We start from the raw sequence: 22,659 nt of genomic DNA on the forward strand, positions 1-22,659 counted from the left end.
TGAATATTGGAATATTCTCTACAGTGACCTTTGTTTTAAATTCCATGTTCCTCGTAGAAACCATATGACACTGCTTTTGACAAAGCACTTGTCACATTTAGGAAAACAGGCTCAAAGTTCTTACCAAATCAAAGGGCACATCTGTGGGATGTTTTCCATTATTACTGATTCAATATGTTGAGAAATATATCAATCAACTGGTGAAAAAAATCAGCTCAAATGACTTATTTTTTTTAAAATACAGCTGTCAATTAGTTTGGCAACAGAATTTAAAGTATGCGTAAAAATTCCTTAAGCTGCACTAAAAGTCTTAATAGGCAGTATATTATGCTTGAGGGCTATGAAGTCTGATTATAAAGTTTTAGGTTAATGGAGGTAAATTAAATGCAACTTCACGACTTCAATGAGCACGCTATGATATTGCACAAGAGTGCTCCTCACCTGCTGCAGTACATGTCTCTCTCTCAATGTCATTAATCTTCTGTGGAGCTCTACTAGTTCATCGAGATATGCCTAGAAAGAAATCCCCCCCACACACCATAAACAATTTGTTAATTAAGTCATAGCCATATATTTAAAAATCCCCAGACTTTCTTCAAAAACAACACAAACAGAAATCTCATTTCAAGTCTCACTTGAGCTAAATATCCTTAATAGATTGCTTTTCTTTAGTTTAACTCAAACCAACTATAATTTCCTATAAGTTCTCTGTTTTTTTTATTTGCTTGTTTTTTTAAAAAACACTTAGCAACACTGAAATCCTTAAGGTATTGCTAAAGTACTAAGCTATTGTAAGCAAGTTATTCTGTCAGGGATTCAAAAGACTTTCAGATAGCTGTGCTCATCTTCTAGTATGATAACACATAATTAACCAATGAGGATACACCAATTCTTACAGAGGAAGAGGAATAATTGGTAGGAGCTTTTTAAGGTAAATCATAGCATATTTGTAAGATGCATAGAAATATACTTTAAAGAATTCCAGGAGTACAGAGTATAGCCACTTTCTCCCTCTAGAAATTAAACACTCCTTTGCTGTAGAAGCAAATCCCTCTACACCAACTATATTAAAATGTGTTGGTGCAAAACGAGCTGGCAAATGAGCACTTTTGAACAACACCCCCCCACCCCCAAATAAACAGGGGTTTCGAACCTGTTTCTGCATCAAGAAGGGGTTACAGAGAGAGATAGATCAAGAAACGTTGTTCCAATGGTAACTTCCACTTTTGCCCTTCCTAGGATATCAAACTATCCTAGAGATGTGTGCCCCCTCTCAATCCAATCACTAACTTCCTCTTTCAGCCTTGGACATCAGAATTTTTTTTTTTTTTTTTAATAAAAAAGCATGGCACTCATCTTAAGGAACCAAAAAGTGCTATGGATTAGGCCACTGAAAATCTAGCAATGGAGCAATGAATATTGCTACTTTGGTCTCCTGGCTCATGGTATCACAAAGAAGTTACTGCAACTTGTAAAATTTAAACTTTCAGAAGAGCTTGTCCACACTGGGAAATTACACTGTGTTCACTCATACAATATGTTAGAATTCTTATCGATGGCCAGCTGACACTATTTTAAACAAAACTGCCTTTTTCTGTGGTAAATGCTAACTCTTGCTTTAACATCATTCTAGCTAATGTGTGTTAAATCACACTGCCATTTCCTAGTGCACAGCCCTTGGAAAAAAATCTGGAAAATATTTTTTTATTGACTGATTAACTGGCAGTTCAACTGTGAAGTCTCCAATGCAAGAATCAGCACTTATTTGTTCTGTAAAGCACTATGCAGATTTATGGTGGAGTACAAATAAAATAAATACTAGGTGACAGACACCCATTTGGTGATATTTGCACAAGTATTGAGGGGAAAGTACTTTCAAACTAGGTGGGGTTAGAAAAATTAAAAAGTGTTCTGTACTTAAACTCAAAGCTGAGATGTACTGTTGTATTGAGTTTTCCTTCTGTAACAAAAAAATACAACTATTTCAGCTAGGGGTGTAAAAAAATACATTAACTTGATACCACTTTCTAAACTAGCTTATTGCTCTCACATTCACATTTACCTTATCACAATCGCCATTCTTTATTTGTTTATCAGATTTACTTTGCTTTATTGGACTTTTCACTTCTAGAATCTGGAAAAGAAAGAAACTGCTGTAAACATTAAATGCACCATTGAACTATATGAACAATTATATTAGAAAAATCCTGCTGTCACTTAAAAACTCAAAGATAACACCTGGAGAAAACCACACTCAAGCTTCACAACTGAGTTTGCACATTCTTTCATCTATAGAACCTACCCATATTTTTTCAGAAAACACAACTTACAACAGAAAACACCAAATTGCTGGAATGAGGTGCTACTGCTATTACCAATTCTTAAAGGAATTCAGTTTACATCGTTTTAAAACTTTCTTTATACTTTTTCTTGTGTCCTTCCTTTGGATGCTGGTAGGATTAGAGGTCTAATTTTGAAGATATGAAGCAATGCTGAGGCATAGCCCACACAGTCCAGTCCCTCTGATGTGCCACATGATCAACTTGTTTTTCCTGTTCTTTTTAGTGCTGTCCTTTTAAGGATAGAGATTTTGAAGTTTAGTCTTCCAAATGACTACATGACTTACTTATAACAGTGTGCAAAAGGTGTTCAACCAAAAACAGTAACATGCCTTGCACTTATATGGTACCTTTCATTCAGTGCAATACCAAGCCATTTACTACAACATGTACAAATTAGACATTAGAAATGCTTCATCCAATACTGAAGCACAGATATCCCTAGAGAAAGAGCATGTCAAACAATCAGCAGAACACCATGCTTAATAGGAAAATTTCAGGACTCTAGTAAGGAATGTTTAGGGGAAAGGGAGAAGAGTTTGCTCTTTTGGGTTCCCCTCATACACACTCACACCATTTGAAGCTAGAGGTAGTATTAAAAAAAAAGTCATTCCTAACCTGGAATACAGCCAGTTCTTTTGAAAAAAATCAAGAGAAGATAAACAGTCATAAATGCTGGAGATTTCTGGTTTACATCTTATTTAAATAAGACTGACATCAATAGCATGATTTCCTCCAAAATTACCCTGGATAGTCACAACAGAATACTGACCTCAGAAAGGAAGTCAAAGAAAATTAAGGCTTGTTAAAAATAAGACTTCTAGGCTTCCACAAAGTTCCACTGATAGCTTTCTGTAAGTTTCCCCCAATTTCTAGTCCCCCTCGTATAAATGACTGAAAGCACCATTACACTCCCTAGAGTGACCAGCACACTAAAAATACATGAGACGCAGACAGGCGCCTACTTCCCTGCACTGAGAAAGTGATTGCAGATGTGAATTAATCTTGCCTAAGCATTTACTTAGCTAAGAACAATGCATGGCCAGAATGCAAAACACGATGCTTCTTTACCCCATGCCCCACCCCCAATTCTTAGGTTTAACACGCCTGGGACTCTTGCAGTATGGGGCAGAGGAAGTTAAAAACCTTGCCTTGACAAAATAAGCATTTCTAGGCAAGGGTCCAGTACCTTTCTACCGCTTTTCATGCTTTTGAGGGAAGGGAAAAAAAACCTCTTATTAGCTGTGAGTGATAATTTAAGACACAGTTGTCCTAATATTTAAAATCATTTTCAAACAGGGCTTTAGCCAGGACACAGTATACTTTAAAGAGCTGCTTGCTTATATTCTTGATGTATGACTGAAAACTAACACCTCACTCTTGTTTAGAGAAGATATAGTACTATCCAAATCAGAGGAAGCTTACAGAAATATTGACATTAAGTCCATTGACAAAACTAAAGGGCAAATACAGAGTTAGTCTACCACAAGTCTGATTTCGTCAGTCAGAAACTTCATCCTAGCCAGCACCCTACTAGCAAGCACCAATTTTAAATGTGGCTGTAACTAACACAATTTGAGCTTCTCCAAATCTCCAATTTTCACCTCAATTATGAAAATGCAAGGATATGGTGAGACATTCACATCTAGCTGGCTCACTGCTATCGTTTGGAGAGTCTAAGTGTGCAAGTACAGTTTTGGTTAGGTCACTGAAGTGGAAAAGGGCAACATCAGAAACGTGACTAAGTGGGCTGCTGTTTATTGAGACTTAGGCTTGCAATTACACTGAATCTGCAGAAGTAAATGTCTTCATTAAACAAGCCATAGATGGATGCTTCATTTTGCTTGTGCTCATGTCTCCAAAGAGTAAATGTCATTTATCTATATCCTTACAGTTTGTGTGGTTTTTTCCTAAAAAAGAATCTCTTTGCAAAACTTGAAACTTATCTATAGATCAACTCAGAAAAGCCTACAAAATTTCTGATGGATCCAATTAACCTTTTTTGGACATGGAATCTCCTTCTTGCTTCTATAAGGACTCTTATGTGCAGAGTCTCTCCCCTCTGAGTATTTGAATTTAATTGACATTATTAATGTTTTTATCTTGTACTATCAGCAAACTTGTACATTATTGGAAAAAAAATGAAAAGTAAATTACTTCAAGCAGAGAACTGCAGTAATTATCCTAATAGATATAGGAAGGGCTCATCTGTAAGGCTCAACTCATAATCTAAGCAATATTTTTTTGTAAATACACCTGGAAGCTATTTTTAACTAAATCACTACTCTAAACAGCCATTTATTCTCAAACTAAACTACATGACAGTTTAGTTTGTGATCCAATTTTCCCTGAAGTCATTTATGACCCCCTGAAATAAATGATGTCTCTGTATACATTATGAACATCAATTATTTTAAGGACAACAGCATTTTCATGTTATATTTTTAGGAAAATAACACCACTGTATTTAGAGAGGTTTATTGTTTAGGTGACTGGGAGTGACGTAATGCCCCACACTCTAATCCTCAATTGTCCCTAACTTTTGTGGCTCAAGGTTATTCATTTCTCTGTTAAACAGAACAACCCTACTTTCTATCTCAAAAATAATACAACAATTAGATATTATTGATATCATTGTAACAAGCACTCTTTCTAATCATAAAGTAAAAATTATCTCATTTAATATGGACAATGCCATTTTCCAGATGAAGACTGATGGGGGGGGGAAGAGGTGAATAAATGACTGAGAATGAGCCTTTTAGTCTGAATCACATCTACTACAGATGCAAACCAAAAATAGCATTGACTGTATGACTGATGCTGTAAAGCCAGGTTATAATGCTTACCTTACAAAGCTAATACACACAGAAGGGACATGTTCCTTAGAATACTGATGAAAACATTTGCTTTACAGTACTTTACAGTGGGGGGGGCAGCACACTAACTTCAGTTTACAGATTAAATAATTGCATTAAAGAATTCAGATAATCAGCTCCCCAGCAGCAAGCATTCCTATGCCATGCATGTATTAATAAATCCTGACTTTACCTGGTTGTTGCTGGTTTTTAATAAAGGTGGTGGTGGTTCACGATGTAGTAGTGATGAAGCTGAACTGCTGTCACTGTCACTGCCATCAATTAGACTAACCCTAAGGAGAAACAGAGCCAAGAGATTAGATCTCTAGACAAAGGACTGCATACATGGGTAGGCCTAGCTCACACTTTGAGGTAGGACACTAAAACTTCTTTTCTACTCTACCAGAATCTTCCTAAACTCTGTAGTTCCTGCTTGGACCAGTGCTTGACTGAAAAGTCATGCTAAAACCAACAAGCTTATTCTGCACTGCATATACACACTCTAGAAACAGATTTTGAGTTGCCTGGCTGTTTACTATTCATCTAAATTAAATCTCACCTTATTACTGCCAAGCACAGCACCTTGTCCATCAGGCTATTCACAATCATAAGACACTCACCTGTGACTTTTGCTTCCTTCATGTGTATTTACTGGTCTTTCCAACTCAGAGTCATTGTCATTCTTATCTGTTCCATCTGATTCATCTTGATTATCATCTGAATGCAGATCTTTCATTATAGACTGCAAGGGACCTGAACAACAGAAGCAACAAAACACCTAAGCATTCGCAGGATTGGACCCCTGAAATGTAGCTGAAATAAAATATTTTCACGCCAAGCATTCTCTGTGGATGTTTTAATTTAGGAAAAACTGATTATTACTTTATTATTATTATTAGAAGATACTTATATTCTTCTGGGCTTCCTATTTCTTGCTTTCTCAAAGGGTATTATATGCCAGTAAAGAGCTACAGGGACATACTGGTAATAGTACATTTGTTAGGTTAATCCAGATATTGAAAAGCAGTCTAATAAATCATTCTGATTGTAACTTTTTCCAGCTAAGACAGTCTTTGCCTGCCTGTTTTTGATATATTTAGATTTAGTTGTTCCCTTTATTTCAAGGTCAATTTCAGGTCAAGCAAACACTTTCTTAGTGTTCATATATAAAAATACGTCAATCCTATTTCTCTTCTTGAATTAAAGAGATACTAACCACACCTGAGAACATGCAAAGCAGCCAACAAGAGCAATGGCTGCTGCAGCAGCCGCTATTACTATTAGAGTTCTGCAATTCTTTCAGCCCAAGAAACTCAAAGTACTAATGTTAACAAAATAAGCCTCCGTGTTCTTTGAAGGGAGGCAGAGCCTTGTAACTCTATTTGCTAAGAGGGAAACAGTCAAAGAGCATTCATCATCCCTAGTCACAGCCAAGAGAAAAGCTAGATCTGTCAGGATCATACCTCTAACAACGCAATTATTCCCTTCATGGAAGGAACGGTTCTGTGGATTATTTCAATTCTGGCAAGGCTCTGATCACAGGCATTTTAAATAGTTATGTGAGTGACTAAGTGCTGGTTTAAAAATGATTTAGCAATAAGGCTGTGCAAGAGTTATTTAAATTGACATGGCTCAGGCAGGTTCTTATCAGTGGATTCTTTTCTTTATTTACACACCTTGAAGTTGGCTTGGAAAAAGCCCAGATGGTGTTGATGGGCAAATTCCTGGTGGACCAGACACTAGCACAGGCCACAAGGAAAGGTGAGTCCCACAGTGGTGCTTCTTGCATCACAACCATGGCTGACTGCCAGCATAAGCATAAGCAACTCTATCAACCCTCCATTTTCTGTTCCTGTTTGAGTCTTAGGTCAGACAGACCATGTTCAGCTATTTCCAATGGTAATTGTTGGGAGTCTGACAGAGTATTTGACCCCCTCAGAAGATGGCTCCCTCCTTGGCTTCTATTATGAGTAGTAATGAATTAATTAGCTTTGAAATAGAAGAGAGAAGGCACCTTCTACAGCATCAGCAGAAGGATGAAAGAAGAATCTGCCAGTTTTGATCTTTTGAAAAAGCCTCTTATTGGCCAGCTTCACTGTTGGGATGGGTTGAGAGCAAGTGACATGGTATAGGGAGTTAAACAAATCAAGAAAAAGGATCAAAGAAGGGAATTAAGTTGGAAATGTAAGAAAAAGGAATCTGTTTTAAGAGAGGAAAGTTAAGAACAGAGAAGAGTATTCACACAAGCTACCTTTAGAGTAAAAAGGCTAATCTTACACTCTCTGTAGTCACAGGAGAAAGACAGGAGAAAGAAAGATTCCCTTAAAGGAAAAAGACACTAACAACCACCCTCAAACTCCTAATCAAGGTGGTTCTCTTTCCCTGTCTGCACTGACAGTAGAGAAGTCTCACTCCACTCACTAGGTTTAAATCAGACTTTCAGAATACTTTCCTCCCCACAAAGCAATATAGGGGAGAAGGGAGAAAACACCACATAAGACAGATGAAAGGAAAAGTATTATTCAAAGAAATGAAGTAAAATGGAAAAAAGTGATGGAAGGTAAAAAAAAAAAAAAAAAAAAAAAAAAAAAAAAAAAAGCAGAGGAAAAACTAGCTAGCCTTTACTGAATGTGGGACTGGGGGTCAGGCCTGGGACTCTGACCTGCTGGGTTGGCAACACCTTGTACCCAACTAGCTAGCTTTTTCATTCATTTCCTTAACACTCAGTAAAGCATTAATTTTTACTGTCTTTGTCTCTGCTACTGGTAGCCATGTTACTGTTACTGTGAATCTTAAGCTCCCTGATAACATTTAATTTGAAAAAAAAGTTACTGTGCAGTTTTAAGATCTTGAGAAGTTATGTTATCTTATGAAGGGTCAGAGGGGTACAGAGAATGCAAATTAGGTGTTGCCCAACAGTAAATGTTCTTAGCAAGGAAGTGGAGAAAACAGTAAACCCTGAGGGCAAAAAGACTAGACAAGCCTTAGGTTAGCCCAATGCTACTTTATAAAGAGGCAAACAAAAGTTTTTGCTGTGATGTTCCTGACCCTGAGAGAGTACTGGGTTTTAAATACAAAGGCAAGTGAGTCAAGGCCCCAACAAATAACTTTTAGTTTAAGTAAAAGTTAGGGCATAAAGCACAGGTTCTGACCTGAGCATAATATACCATGTGAATGTACCACAGTATGCCTTGTGCTCCATCCCACACCATATATAAATGCACAGACTGGAAAATGCATTTAATTAACTGGGAACTCCCAGAACAGAGAAGCAGTAACTACCACTTATTGCTGTAAGAAAGGGGATGACTATATACCATTTATACTTTAAAGATATTTGTGACAGAAGAGTCTCCCACCTATTGTTGAGAAGGTTCAGAACTGAAAGACAATCTGTGACATGTCTTACATGATCCAGGAGGGATGAATGGATCCAGTCTGCTCAAAGAAAAATGTTAATTCACTGGGTTTTCTGCCACAGAAAGGTCACAGATAAGAGTGGGGAGTCCAAGTCTCTTGGATCAGTAATGTGCAGCTCACATCACTACTGATTTTTTTCATAAATAAGAATGGGGTTTCAGTGTGAATGTCTTTTGCACAGCTTTACTTATAAGCCAAATGCCTGAAGACACTCATCAACAGCAGTCCACTTCTGTTTTTGCTTTCTTAATCTAAAAAGAAAGGTATAACACCCTGGAATAACACTGTCAGAATACAGAGACAAATCAGTACCAGACATCTTCAGAAAGGCAGTCTGACAAACATACACTATGTTTAGATTTTTTTTAAAACACCAAGTCATCTCCCTGAGGTGAGTTTAAGTTTTCATAAACTTAAAAGCAAGATCATCTTTGGGGAATATAAATGGATAAAACAAAACAAATGCAGTTTTAATTAGTCAAAAGCTGCTCTTTTTATGCTTTTGTTATCTTTATTATCTTTCTTTTATTAACTTTTAAAAGAAAACAACTAAATGTTTCAGTTATACAATCTTTCAAAGTCAAGGAAAAGCTGAACAGGAATTAAATTGTTTAACAGCTCATAGAGAATGAATCTCAATTGATTTACACACAAACTGCTTTGGCAGGCTCCCTGGGGAAAAAAAATGGTATTTCTTTACTAGGTCCTGAGTAAGCCATGATTATTAGCCAAAAAAACCAAAATGTAAACTTAGTTGATCTCCCTTCCTTGTCATATTTCTAAAAGTAAATACAGTATGCTTTCAAAACTTCCCAATAACATGAACCCCAAAATTTGAGTTGCTAAGTTTCTTCCAACTCTTTGAAATCACTAAAACTGAACCCAAGTTACTGAACCATTAAGATCACCCTTCAAAGGAACCCATATACACACACCATTCTACTTCCCACAGGGAGTCATATTACCTTGAATGGGATTTCATGCAGCAGTAAAGTGCCACACTTAACATTCTGCAAAACAAGAACCTTAAAAATTGAAGCTCTTTTGGGTCCAGCATCTTTTAAGTGACTGGAACCTATTTGGTGCTTCAAAACTAAAACAGCCTTCATGCCTTTTTCTCAGATGCGCATTTTTCCCTCTTTCATTTTTTCACCTTACAATCACATCTGCAGACACCTTAGGAAATATATGCATAAAGTGGAGCAGTGGTAACGAGATGCCGATCATGTTATTTGTTGGCCCTTTCATTTTACATGCTCCTCAATTTATTTTCCTTTTTGGTACCTTGTTGTCTGCTGCTCTGAGATGGTGTAAGACTGGAACTAGAGCTGGAACTGGCAGGACTGGGCTGTTCAGACTTGAAACAAAAAACATTGTAATGAATACTTTTGCTCAACACTAAAGAAAGTTAGTTTCATGCATTTTGACAAGAAAACAAGCCATCAATAAACTGAACAACACTCAAATCATTATTCCAGGTGTCAGAGCCAAGCATTATACAAATTGCTAAGCATGCAACACACACATACTACCACACATCATATACAGAGCTTTAATAAAATATGCTATACAAGAACCTATCAATGAACCTATTGTTGCCCTTCATAATAGGAAGACAGCCTTTAACCACCTTTTCTCACAATCAAAGAGATATCTATTTGGGCAACAGAAAGGTTTTTTTCTTTTTTTTTAAATGCTTGAGGAAAAAGCCCTTAACACCTGCTCTACTCAGATGAGCACCAATTCTAGTCCTAACAGTCACACAGTCAAAATACAAACTCTGGGCCTGATATGTACCAGTTTTATTCATGTGAATCACCTTGCTGTAAAACAAAAAAACAAACAAAAAACCCCCATTCTTGCTGAGTACCAAATGGTATTCTCATAGTAATGGCTCACAGGATGAGACCTTTTTGGAATTTGACTTTTTGACTCTGTCTCCAAACAGAGATAAACATTTGCAAAACCATATGAATAGCAGCATTAATATTTTTAGCTATTTAAAAATATGACACAACAGAAAAGTGAAAAGTGTTAGTTTCTGAAAATTAAACTTAGCTTTATCTTTTCTGAGAAATCCAGGGTGAGAGAGCACATGGAGGACAGGGCAAAGAGCTGCTTTTAACAAAGATTGAATGTTAACAGGGAAAAGCTTACTTTTTAGTAGGAACTAAAGGTTTTAGTAGAGCAACCCTATCTATTTGCTGTTCATTTACTTAAGTTGGCTAACAACCCCTGGTAAGGATGGAACAGCCACATCTTCTGTGCCAAGCATCCATGCCTCCATAATCAAGTGAAGATACAGTTTGGAGTCCCATGGTACCATAAGCCTGAATTAAGCTGACTGTACCCTACCCAAATTCTCTACCACCATATGTCCTGTCAAGCAGCTACATTAGAAATTAACCTAGAACTGAAAAGGAACCCTGCCTTCTAACCATTCACAAAAGTTGCTTACAGATCACTGCTTACTGAGGGAAGAGGAAGAGCAGAGTGGAGATTGAGATGGAAATATTTAGGTATAATTACGATGTTTAAGGAACTAGAAGTTATGTAAAACAGTAAGTTAAAATTAAGGAGCTGTAAAATGTAGACAAGAAACACCAAATTTCTTCTTTTTGAAGGAGAAAAGTCGTCAAATGAAAATGACAATTTATGTATCTACAGAAGCTAATGTAGAACTCATTCAGCAACTGCACTTCTACTGCATATTGCTATTATCTACTTCAACAAATATCCTGTCATTGTTAGATAATTCTTGTCTGAAACAAGACTGTAAGTAATTATGACAGCTAATTGTATCAATAACTAAGGTCATATTTCCCACTAAATGACTGTTTTAATAGAGACCAGGTCTTCTAAAAGCTATATATCTGTATGTATTTGCATTTAGGAACATACATTTACAAGTAACATGACTCTATACCAGCTGCTTAAGTAAACTCAACCACCAGTCTATTCTACTACCAGTGCACAACAATATCATGTTTCAAAATACTGTGCAGCTCTTAACAGCTATTGACCCAATCCACCAGCGTGCAAGTCCAGCCTTACAAGGGAAAGTGGTATTATTTCTACATATTTCCACATATTAAAGGAATGATATACTGACAGTAACAAGCTTCATTAGAAGATTAATATGTGGTCCAGGAGTCAGAGGAATTGATCCCATGGGTTGAGATCATTAGCCAGTTCCTCCTCAGAATCAGACAATTTAAAGAATACTTCTGAGAGCTTTTCAGCAGCTTTTGTTTTCTCGATGTTTTACAGTGTTTGTGTCTGTTACAGTCTCCCTATGAGTTCAAAAATATATTAAAAAAAAAAAATTCCACAACTCCAGAATCCCATGACTCTAGAAACAGGATCTTAAAGAGAAGCATGACTGTTAAGAGAAGTCTCACATGGAATCAAACCTACAGTTAAAATGTTGAGTTGGCAGTACTGAGTGGAATTCAAGTTAAAGATAGATTTGTCACTGAACTCAGTGGTAACAGGATTCAGCAAAAGCTTTAAATTTAAACTGGCTTAAACTGTAATGGTTAAACATTCTCTGCCTCAGAATTTACATGGCTGTATAATCATGAAATTCTATAAATAAGTAATTTTTACAGTAGCATATGTGCTACAGTGTTTACCAAACACAACTTCAGGCAAACAGAATAAAATAACACATTGACAATTTCCTACCACAGACACAGTAACTATACAGGCTACTAACCACAGACTTCATGCTAGCATGAGGGCTCTTTAACTGTGAGAACACTTTCTGTCACTATAGAGGTTTATTATTAATATGGTAAAATCTGACTCAGTATATATACTGAACTGATGCATTTAGTAAAAGGCTAAATGCAAGCAAGGGAATTACTCCAGCAGCTAGGTAAGGAGCCTGAAACATATCTTTCATTTAAAAGTCAGTATCCAGAAGAGACCACAAACCAATCATGGTAGCCATTTGGTCTGAACAATTGTACTGGATGAAGCAAGACTTCAAGAATGGTAAGAAGTGTGCAAAATATACTAGAGGAACCTAAAAAGTTATAATTATTACAAGCTAAAGAATGAAAGCTAGATCTCTGGCTCCTGCACACGTACACAGATAAGCGGCAGGGAGAGGGAAAGTACAGAACAAATACTTTTAGATTATTTAGCCAAGCATCAATTTGCATATAGTCTGGGCTCCTAAATTCAACATTCACCCAACTCCCAGACTAATCAGGAAAAATAAGCCAAACTAAAATCCAAAACAACTGGTCAAACTGGGTTCTATGAGATTACTAGCCTCCACAGCAGCTTCAAACTGCTTTAGCAATAGGAAGAAGGCTTATTTAGAGTTCTTAGAGCTATTTATCCTGATCTGTATCTTCAGCAGACCCTCTGTACTTATCCTTATTATCTCCTTCTGCATTTTTCTCCCTGAAATATTTCACAAAAGAAAACACTTTCAAGATGCAGAATTCATCTCTTTTAGACATTTTAAACACATTGTTTTCTACAAGGGACATCCCAAATTAGGAGGCAATCATTTCAGGCATATAATCAGAGAACAGTACTGAATGTTTGTAAGACACTAATATGCTAAGGCATGCATCCATCAACATATTATCTACACAACAGGTCACCAAATGCTGAACAAATCACATCTTTGGAATATTTTGATCCATGCAGAAAACAATGTTACTTAAGTAAAGCCTGAAACCAATTTTGATTTTAGTTTCTGGTTGTCTTCAATCTGCTCCCCCCACCTCCATTACCCCCACATCCCTATTCCAAGTTGGGTTTAATTTTGAGGTGGTTTAAATCTAACTTCAACTTAAACTTTGCAAACAATCCAAAACTACATTTTTGTTGAATTATTTACCAAAGTTTTGCCCTTCTCTAGTGTCCTTCCTACTGGAATGTATATCCTTTTTTTGAAAAAAAAATCCTTTTCCTTTTATGCACACATGTTCTTAGATTTACAACTAGAAAATAAATTTGAGACACCACTAACTTATAAGTTCAGAAAAGGCTGCACCTAACTTGAGCATAATTCAGCTTCCTGTGCATGTCTCTACTGACACATTTACAAGATTTCTTCCATAGAACATGGTAGCTTCATTCAGTACATGAAATGAACAAGCTCAATAGATGAAACAGGATTGCATAGTAGAGAAGGCTGTTGCCTGTAGAAATATATTTACTGAAGAAATCTTACTGATGAGGAGATGGGACAGTACACTAAAAAAGGATAGAGGATTGCAGGAAAGAGAATAGTTTCTTATATAAAGCAACTAAATATCACAGGAATGGATTCCATTCCTACAAGATACAGAATAAAATGAAGTTTGAGTAAGCTAGAAGTGTACATGATCACAGCATATGCCTCATCAGCTTAGTACTCATCTTGAAACAGGTAGAATATGAAACAGAAGTACTCAGATAACTACAACTGACAACTCTGTTCTGAATATATAAGCAATGCTATAAAAGACTAAGCACTATATAAAGGCCTAAGCTGTCAAGGAGCAGCAAGGGACAGCTGTTCCCTAAGGGAAGGCAAGCCAAGAGCCAAGGGTGACCCCAGTACAGAGGGTGCCCTCACCAACAGGTCACAGTCCCACAGCATCTGAACACAGCAGGCAGAGCAGGGTGCTGGTAACAGGGCCCACTGACAGTCCCAAACAAGGCAAGCAATGAACCAGGTCCAGAGTCCACCAAGGGAGTCCAGTCGGGAGCAAGCAAAAGGAGACAAGGCCAGAGACAGGGCTACAACATACATTGGGGGGAGAGGGGGGCAGAGTATCCAGGATACAAGCTACCTATAACATAGGTCTAAAGTCTATTGAGGAAACAGGGCCAGAGATAGGACTAGAGAAAGACAGACCTACTACATAGCTCAGGCAGAGACTGAAGGCCCAGGGCTGAGCTGAAATGGGGCTCCTGGGCCCATGGGCAGGGTGTGGGTGAAGGCCCCAGGTGAGGCTGGTCAGAGCCAGTAAGGCCTATTAGTGCCCTCAGGGCCCTGACACAAACTTCTCAAACTTGTCACTTAAATCTGACTGTATTATCTGGCCCACATTTCCTCAGAAGTGTTGTGGAAATACATTAATATTTCTAAAGAATAATATAATATGAGCAGCTCAACAAAGAATCCCATAGGGAAATTAACAGCTCTGTATTCTGTCCAAAGTCTGAATTATATGCAGAAAACAGCAAATAGGGCTAAACAATGGAAGATGAAGATATCCTAAATAAGTTACTTGTTTAGCAAATACTGTGTATCTTGTGAACTCGATGCAAAAGTCCTGTGGGGAGAGAGCATGCAATCAATGACTGAAGATTGTACATATGTAATTTGGGGAAGGGCCAAATTAATTTGACACAGGCAATCTTCAGCTGGGGATTTTCTGTTTGACTTTACAACTTTAATAACTTCTATTTGAAAAAGTTTATGTACTGTATAGATAAAACTGTCACAAGCCAACTAACTGGGCACAAAGGAGACTAACCCCCCCAACTTTAGAACTAGATAAAACTAGAAAACTTAGCACAGGTATTAAGAAAAATAGGGAGAGAGTTTCAGTCAATCAGTCTACATTTTCTGGTCTATTATTGGGCAAATAGAGATGACAGAGGATAGGTGGTAGCAGTGTTCTGGCTAGCCCCAACAGCTAGTATGTGGGAAACCAACATGTCTTGCTGGTCTTCTGTTGCCCTCTTCTCTCATACACTCTGTTTTGTTTATCACTGTTGAAAGGGGCAGATGCTAATGCAGTTCCAGTTCACTGTTTGTGAAAGTGAACATATAATTTGCTATCACTTTTGGTGTAGTAGGAAGGTTGTTCTTCTAAAGTCTCTCAGCTCTGAGGTCCTGGTACTAGAAATGTATATGTTCCCATTAACAATAAAACTATTAGAGAGCCATCTAACAACATGTACTTTTTACATATGCTGCTCTGCACTACAGCACATTCCCATACCATTAGAGAGCCGCTCTTAGCAGGAATCGATGATTTTGCAAATTCTCCATAGTTTTTTCTCATTCATATATAATTCAAACTCTTTACAGATCCCTCCCAGCACAACCCTATACTAAACTAAAGTATGTAGAAATGTCACAAAGCCATGTACATCAGGTAAATACTGTCCTAAATCTTTGAAAACTACAACAGTTTTGCTCCTAAAGTGCTGCAGCAGATTCCCCATACTATACTTTTGCTATTCTAGATCAAAAACTCCCAAAACCATATCCCAGAAAAAAATACTGTTTTATAAAAATTGAATAGCTAAACATGTACAGAAAGCTAGTGTAGCTGCTAGTGCACCATCACTGTCAGCTCCCTCGGTTTTACAGCAAGTCTCATTATATTTGCTTTTTTCTCCTAACCCACTTCCTGGGATTCAAGTGCTTATGTGAGAATCTCAGTTTTCATTAAAAAATAAGCTTCTGTATCTTCTGGTTACAGTGAAAAGCTGGAAGAAAAAAGCTCCTTGTCACTCCTTTGTAGATTTAAAAATAGATTTCTAATACTGTGATATCAGTTTTCTATTATTGGAAACAGTGACATTTTCTTCCCATGTAATAAACTACAGTATTTATGCAACTGTTATATCAGGAGTAACATGTTACTACCACAAGATGAGAACAAAGAAAATCATCTCTAGCAAATCAGAATAACTAATATTTCTGTTTATATTTAAACTAATTTAGACCCAAACCATTACAGTGCAGTGTAATACAATTCTAACATAAGGGATACAGGTAACTGAAGTTACCATATTATTAAAAACTTGGCTAAATTAAGATTTCTTTCATTGTATTATATCCCTAATGAATATCAATCTTGTGTTTTATAGTGTCCAAAGGATCAAAAAGGCTGCATATGGCACTAATAAATCAAGTAGTACCATCAAATATACAAACTATTTTCTTTGGCTAAAATTGTAAAGTTTTACTTGCTAAGTTTTATCTACTCCTAATGGTTCATTACCAAAACAAATTTTACTCACAAAGAACACTAAGAATGGCTATTTCCTCTGTGGTCCCCCTCCTTGAACTTGTGAAACTTTGAAATCCAATTGTTATTGTCTAAAATCTTCAGAGAATGGTTTTTCACTTGATAATCCTACCTACTCCTGAGATTTTACTCTCCTTATAGAAGGTGCATACACAGCAGACACTTTCTTGAAATCATATGCTTTTAATCCTTGGAATAAAGTTATATTAATTAAGCTCTGTTAAATCAGTATGGGCAATGGAAAAATATTCATACAATGAAAGAAACTAAAATAACTACAACTACATTTATCCTTTTCCTGTCCTGGTTTTAACAATAATATTTCTATAGTTGATCATTCAAATAATTAAAAATGTACTGATTGGACTGGTATGCCTTTTCCTCCCATTACTCATGGTAATTGCTAAAATGAGCTCACACAAGGCAGTGAAGGTTTTTGATTTTGTCCCAAACCCCATTCATCACCAACACATGATATTAAAGCATGAAAATAAGGTGGAAATCTCTGAAAGTCAATGATTTTCTGATCTAAGTAATGAATGGCAGGGCCACTGATTCAGTTAGTGCTATCCCTGCTGGCCATTACCCCAGACGTGAAGAATCTTCCCTTATGGTATTAAGGCATCAGAAAAGCTATCTGTTTACTTCAGCTAAAAAACCCAGCTCTTCCTATGGGATATATTATCAGTCTCCTTTAAACATTCTTATGTAGTTCAGAGGTAGCAATACAAGTTTTGTGAATACTTAAACATATTTAGATGTGTAAATCATTCCATTTCTCCTTATCTTCTAAGTCTGTTGTCTTAAGCACTGATTCCTAAAACATGGAACATAATTTAATTTTGCCAGATGGTTTACAGCATAATTGTTTACAGCAAGCAATTCCTTCACAAAAATTCAGATGTATACCAAAGAAATCTATAACACGCCTCAAGACAATTGTTAAAAATAAAATTAGAAAATAATTACATATACTAATGCTCTCTAGAACTGGGTTTCCTTGCTCTGCTACACCTCCGAGCAAGACTATAGCTTAAGGGGAAGAAATCACCATTAGTTAGCAAATTCCTTGGTCCTCCAGAGCCATAAAATATTATGACAAGCAAGCCAGATCAGCAAATCTGTATGCACCTAATGGTTTTCAACCCCAAAAGGGATCCCATGGCATGAGATACTGTTGCCTAGGCAGGAGTATTAAAAACCCTACTTGTGTCCTTAAGGCCTGAAGAAGAACAAACTAAACATGTAAGCTGGTCAGAAAAGAATTTATATTTTCAGTGCAAGATACCAAGAAACATAATTTTAGGTTTTTAAGTGAAAATTATTCGCTTTTAAATTTTGACCAAGACAGCTGAATATTTTATTCAATGGAATTTTTTTATTAGTGGAAAAAAGTTTGAAGAAAACCCATTTCACAACAATTTTTCCTAAAAAAAACCCAGCTGTACTAAACTCAGTTTTTAACAAATTGGCACTACTGAATAACAGTGCAATAAGTTAAACCAAACCCTCACACCAAAACATTTTAAAATAAGTAAACCATCATTTTTCTATTGGCTGTGTGATGAGGCAAGACTACTTTAAATTAACACACAAATATTTGTCAGAATTAGCTACTGAGATGAGGCATTTTCTAAACACTAACTCCTTAATACCCACTGCCCTGAATTTCCAAAGAGAGAACACAGTATTGCTGTGAAGAAATAGGATGTGTCTCACAAAGAGGGCATGAAGAACACAGCTAGATTAAACCTGCTTTTGCATATTTCATGTACCTAACAGTATACTGACATGTCCAAGAACACTGAGATGGTAATAACAATCTAGTTTGGAGCAGGAATGCAGTGTTCTATCACAAGCATCCCTCCTTATCCATTAGGAAAGGATTGCCCAAACTCCTGAGGTGTAGCACCAGGTGCAAACAGTTAGCACAGTTTGAGGCCTCCAGAATGTGGAATTTTGAATGGTGCTCTCCAATCAGCAGGCAATAATTTATAACTAATTCTACATGTCTGCGAGGTAGACTCTATGCACAGTAGTACTCTGTTCAGGCAGTCCTTTTGGGGCCTTGATAAAATTAAACTTGAGGGAGTTACTCAGTCTTTAAAATGTAAAAAATAAATTATGTGTTTACTGTGTGTTTTGGAAAATTCCTCTTAGTCATCATTCTAGATTGTAAAATTCTGAATAGCATGGAAGTAAAATGGTTAATGCCTGGGGAAGTAAAATAGTTAACGCCTCATAGGCCTTTGCAGGCCTATCTAGCAAAAAACCATGTGCAATGGCCTTGCTGAAGTCTGTGTTCCCACCTATCCGAGGAATGTATTGTCTGTAACAAATTGTACTATCTGTATTGCTGGAGCCTCCTCTCCTGAAGTGATTCACTCCCTTTTTCTGTTTATCCACACACCTGGAGTCCTGTGCAGGACAAGTCCTATAATCCAAAGGTATGTTAACTCTGTAATGGCCTCGTTAGGGGAGTTCATATCCGCAGAGGCTGGCACTCTGCTGCTCTGTGTTCTCCCCTAGAGCTATAGTGATAAACTGCTGCTGCTCTGATCTGAACCTAAACTGTATTCTGGTTATTCCGCGTCAATAGGAAATGATACAAAATTAATCTATTGAATTTCAGGAGATTTGGCAGCAAACCTTCAAAAGCAGCAGCTTCATTTAAAACTATGCACTATTTCTTTTCCTGCTAGACCTAACAAAATTAGTAACAAATAAACAAGAAGTATTAGAGCAGCTAATACTGCAATTATGCAGCTATTACAAAGTTCAAAAGGGGCAGCTCCAGCCTGAGGAAACATTCCACTTGGGTCCAAGATTAAATATATTTTTGCATTTCACACAACAGTTAGCAGCAAGAAATATTATGAGAACATCGTCATATTTCATGATCACAGACAGCAAAAACAAGATCAAGCACTTTGTTATGCTGCTGCACTGTCCCATATAGGAAACAGGCAGACAGAGTTTTCTTTAGCTAAAATGTCCTATCATTGACATTTTTCTCAAAGTGGTTTAAAAAAATCAAAAGATGAAAGCATAAGCTTTGGAGTTTTCAAGTGGACGGTGCTATTCTCCCTCTGCCTTGATAAAGCCATAAATCTTATATGCTTTCCCTTCCTCTCCCTGTTTTACACACTTTACAACAAAGCCAGTAAAATAATTCCTTGGCTGACGTGTGGGATTTTTAACTGTCTCAATGTACTAAGGCTCCTGAATAGCTTTGCTAGCTCATATAAATGATACTGGGACTCAAAAAGATATAGTGTGATGAGTGAGCACCAAGTCTATTGCTAATATGCAACATTTTAAAACACTGATGCATTTGAAAAGAGATACAGTCAACATAGCAGCATAAAGAAAAAGAGACTAACGTTTGACTCTTGCCAAAAATCGGAGTAAGCAAACAGAAAAACAGAGCTAAAATACATAGAGAGATGCAATATATTATCAAACTGACTACAGAGAGGTCACCATACATGTTCACATCCTTCAGTTATATGCAGAAAGCTTACTAAATAAGAACAAAATGTTTACAACTAAGCAAATATGTGCTTTATTTCCAACTGTAAATTTATCATGGTATTTGAAGCTCAAAGTAGGGATTGACCACAGGAAATTAGAGCTGGCTTTCTCAATCACCTGTGAGGCAACAGTAAGCTACCTTGGCTGTGTACTCGAGCCTAAAGTTTTAAGGGACAGCTCAGAGGCTGGATTAGCTGTTAGCAGATGCACATAGAAAAGAATCTACCTCTCAAGTACTTGATATGGATAGAGGGCACAAGAACTGTCCTGTACCTCACAAAGGCTAATCCCAACATTTCAAGTTTGAATGCCTAGAACTAGGTACTTCTATGTAGAACATGATTCTGATTTTCAGAAGGGCTGAGCACACACTGTTGCTCCTCTGTCTGAAATTAAAGTGCATTAGATGTAAAGCTGCACCCCACCTCAGTTCACTGAATAGGGGCCACAGCCAAAGGAAAGAAAGCAGGGGTAAAGCATCATTGCCTTCCTGCAATATCTAATGAATACAACAGTTCTTGGGGGCCATCGATGGGCAAATATGATTTGGCAGAGCTCTCAGGATGCCCTAACACATACTAAGAAACAGGCTGTAGTCAAGATGGCTTCATGCTGAGAGGTATTAAAAGCTGCTCAGAGCCCAGTGAATAGAGCCATGCATAGCTCTGACATTGTCCAGAATCTGGTCTGATCAGAATTATTTCCACATTTGTTCTACTGATACTTGACATTTTGGTTATGACAAGGACTCTTCAGAATGTCATCTTTCATCTTCATCTTTCAGAGATGGGATCCACCTCACTAAGCGGGGCAAAAGCTTCTTTGCCAACAGGCTGGCCAACCTGGTAAGGAGAGCTTTAAACTAGGAAAGACAGAGGAGGGAGATAGCTACAGGGAACACACAATCAACAAAACAGGGCTCAAGTGGGGGCACCTCAAGCACTTGCATGCAGGCAAGGAAGTGCCTACAAGAAAGCACCATGGGGAAACCTCTTACACCCTTTCTGGGAAAGCGGCACGCTTGGGTGCCTCCCTGAAGTGCCTGTACACAAAAGCATGCAGCATGGGGAATAGACAGGAGGATTTTGAGATCTGTGTGCAGTTGCAGGGCTATGATCTCATTGAGATTATGGAGACGTGGTGGGATAGCTCGCATGACTGGAATGCTGCAATGGATGGCTACAGGCTCTTTAGGAAGGACAGGCCAGGAAGGCGAGGAGGAGAAGTTGTCCTTTATGTGAGAGAGCAGCTGGAATGCATGGAGCTCTGCCTAGGGGTGGATAATGGGCTGACTGAGAGCTTATGGTTAAGGATTAAGGGGCAGACTCACATGGGTGAAACTGTTGTGGGTGTTTGCTACAGGCCACCTGATCAGGAAGTAGTAGATGAGGCCTTCTGCAGACAGCTGGAAGTAGCCTCACGATCACAGGCCCTGGTCCTCATGGGGGACTTGAACCACCCCGATATCTGCTGGAGGGACCACACAGCAAGGCACAACCAATCCAGGAGGTTCCTGGAGTGCATCAATGACAACTCCCTGATACAGGTGACAGAGGAGCCAACAAGGAGAGGTGCTCTGCTGGACCTTGTACTTACAAACAAGGAAGCACTGGTTGGGGATGTGAAGGTCAGGGGCAGCCTTGGCTGCAGTGACCCTGAGATGGTGGAGTTCAGGATCCTGAGAGGAGGGAAAAGGGCAAATAGAAGCATCACAAACCTGGACTTCAGGAGAGCAGACTTTGGCCTCTTCAGGGACCTGCTTGGAAGAATCCCATGGGATAGGGCCCTAGAAGGAAGAGGGGTCCAAGAGAGCTGGTTGATATTCAAGGATCACCTCCTCCAAGCTCAAGAACGGTCCATCCCAATGAGCAAGAAGTCGAGCAAAGGGGGCAGGAGACCTGCATGGATGAACAAGGGGCTCCTGGCAAAACTCAAACAGAAGAAGAAAGTGTACAGAAGGTGGAAGCAGGGACAGGCCACTTGGGAGGAATATAGGGATGTTGTCCAAGTATGCAGGGATGGGGCTAGGAAGGCCAAGGCCTTTTTGGAGTTTAATCTGGCGAGGGATGTCAAGGACAACAAGAAGGACTTCTTCAAATACATCAGTAACAAAAGGAAGACTAGGGAGAATGTGGGCCTGCTGCTGAATGGGACAGGGGCCCTGGTGACGAAGGATACAGAGAAGACAGAGATACTGAATGCCGCCTTTGCCTCAGTCTTTACTGGTAAGACAGGCCCTCAGGAATCCTGGGCCCTGGAGACAAGAGAGAAAGTCTGGAGAAAGGAAGCTTTTCCCTTGGTGGAAGAGGATCGGGCTAGGGATCACTTAAGGAAACTGGACATACACAAGTCCATGGACCCTGATGGGATGCACCCACGAGTGCTGAGGGAGCTGGCAGACATCATTGCAAGGCCAGTCTCAATCATCTTTGAAAGATCATGGCATTTGGGAGAGGTGCCTGAGGCCTGGAAGAAAGCCAATGTCACTCCAGTCTTCAAAAAGGGCAAGAA

The sequence above is a fragment of the Dromaius novaehollandiae genome, chromosome W (assembly GCF_036370855.1).
Source record: "Dromaius novaehollandiae isolate bDroNov1 chromosome W, bDroNov1.hap1, whole genome shotgun sequence".
Lineage (NCBI taxonomy): Eukaryota > Metazoa > Chordata > Aves > Casuariiformes > Dromaiidae > Dromaius > Dromaius novaehollandiae.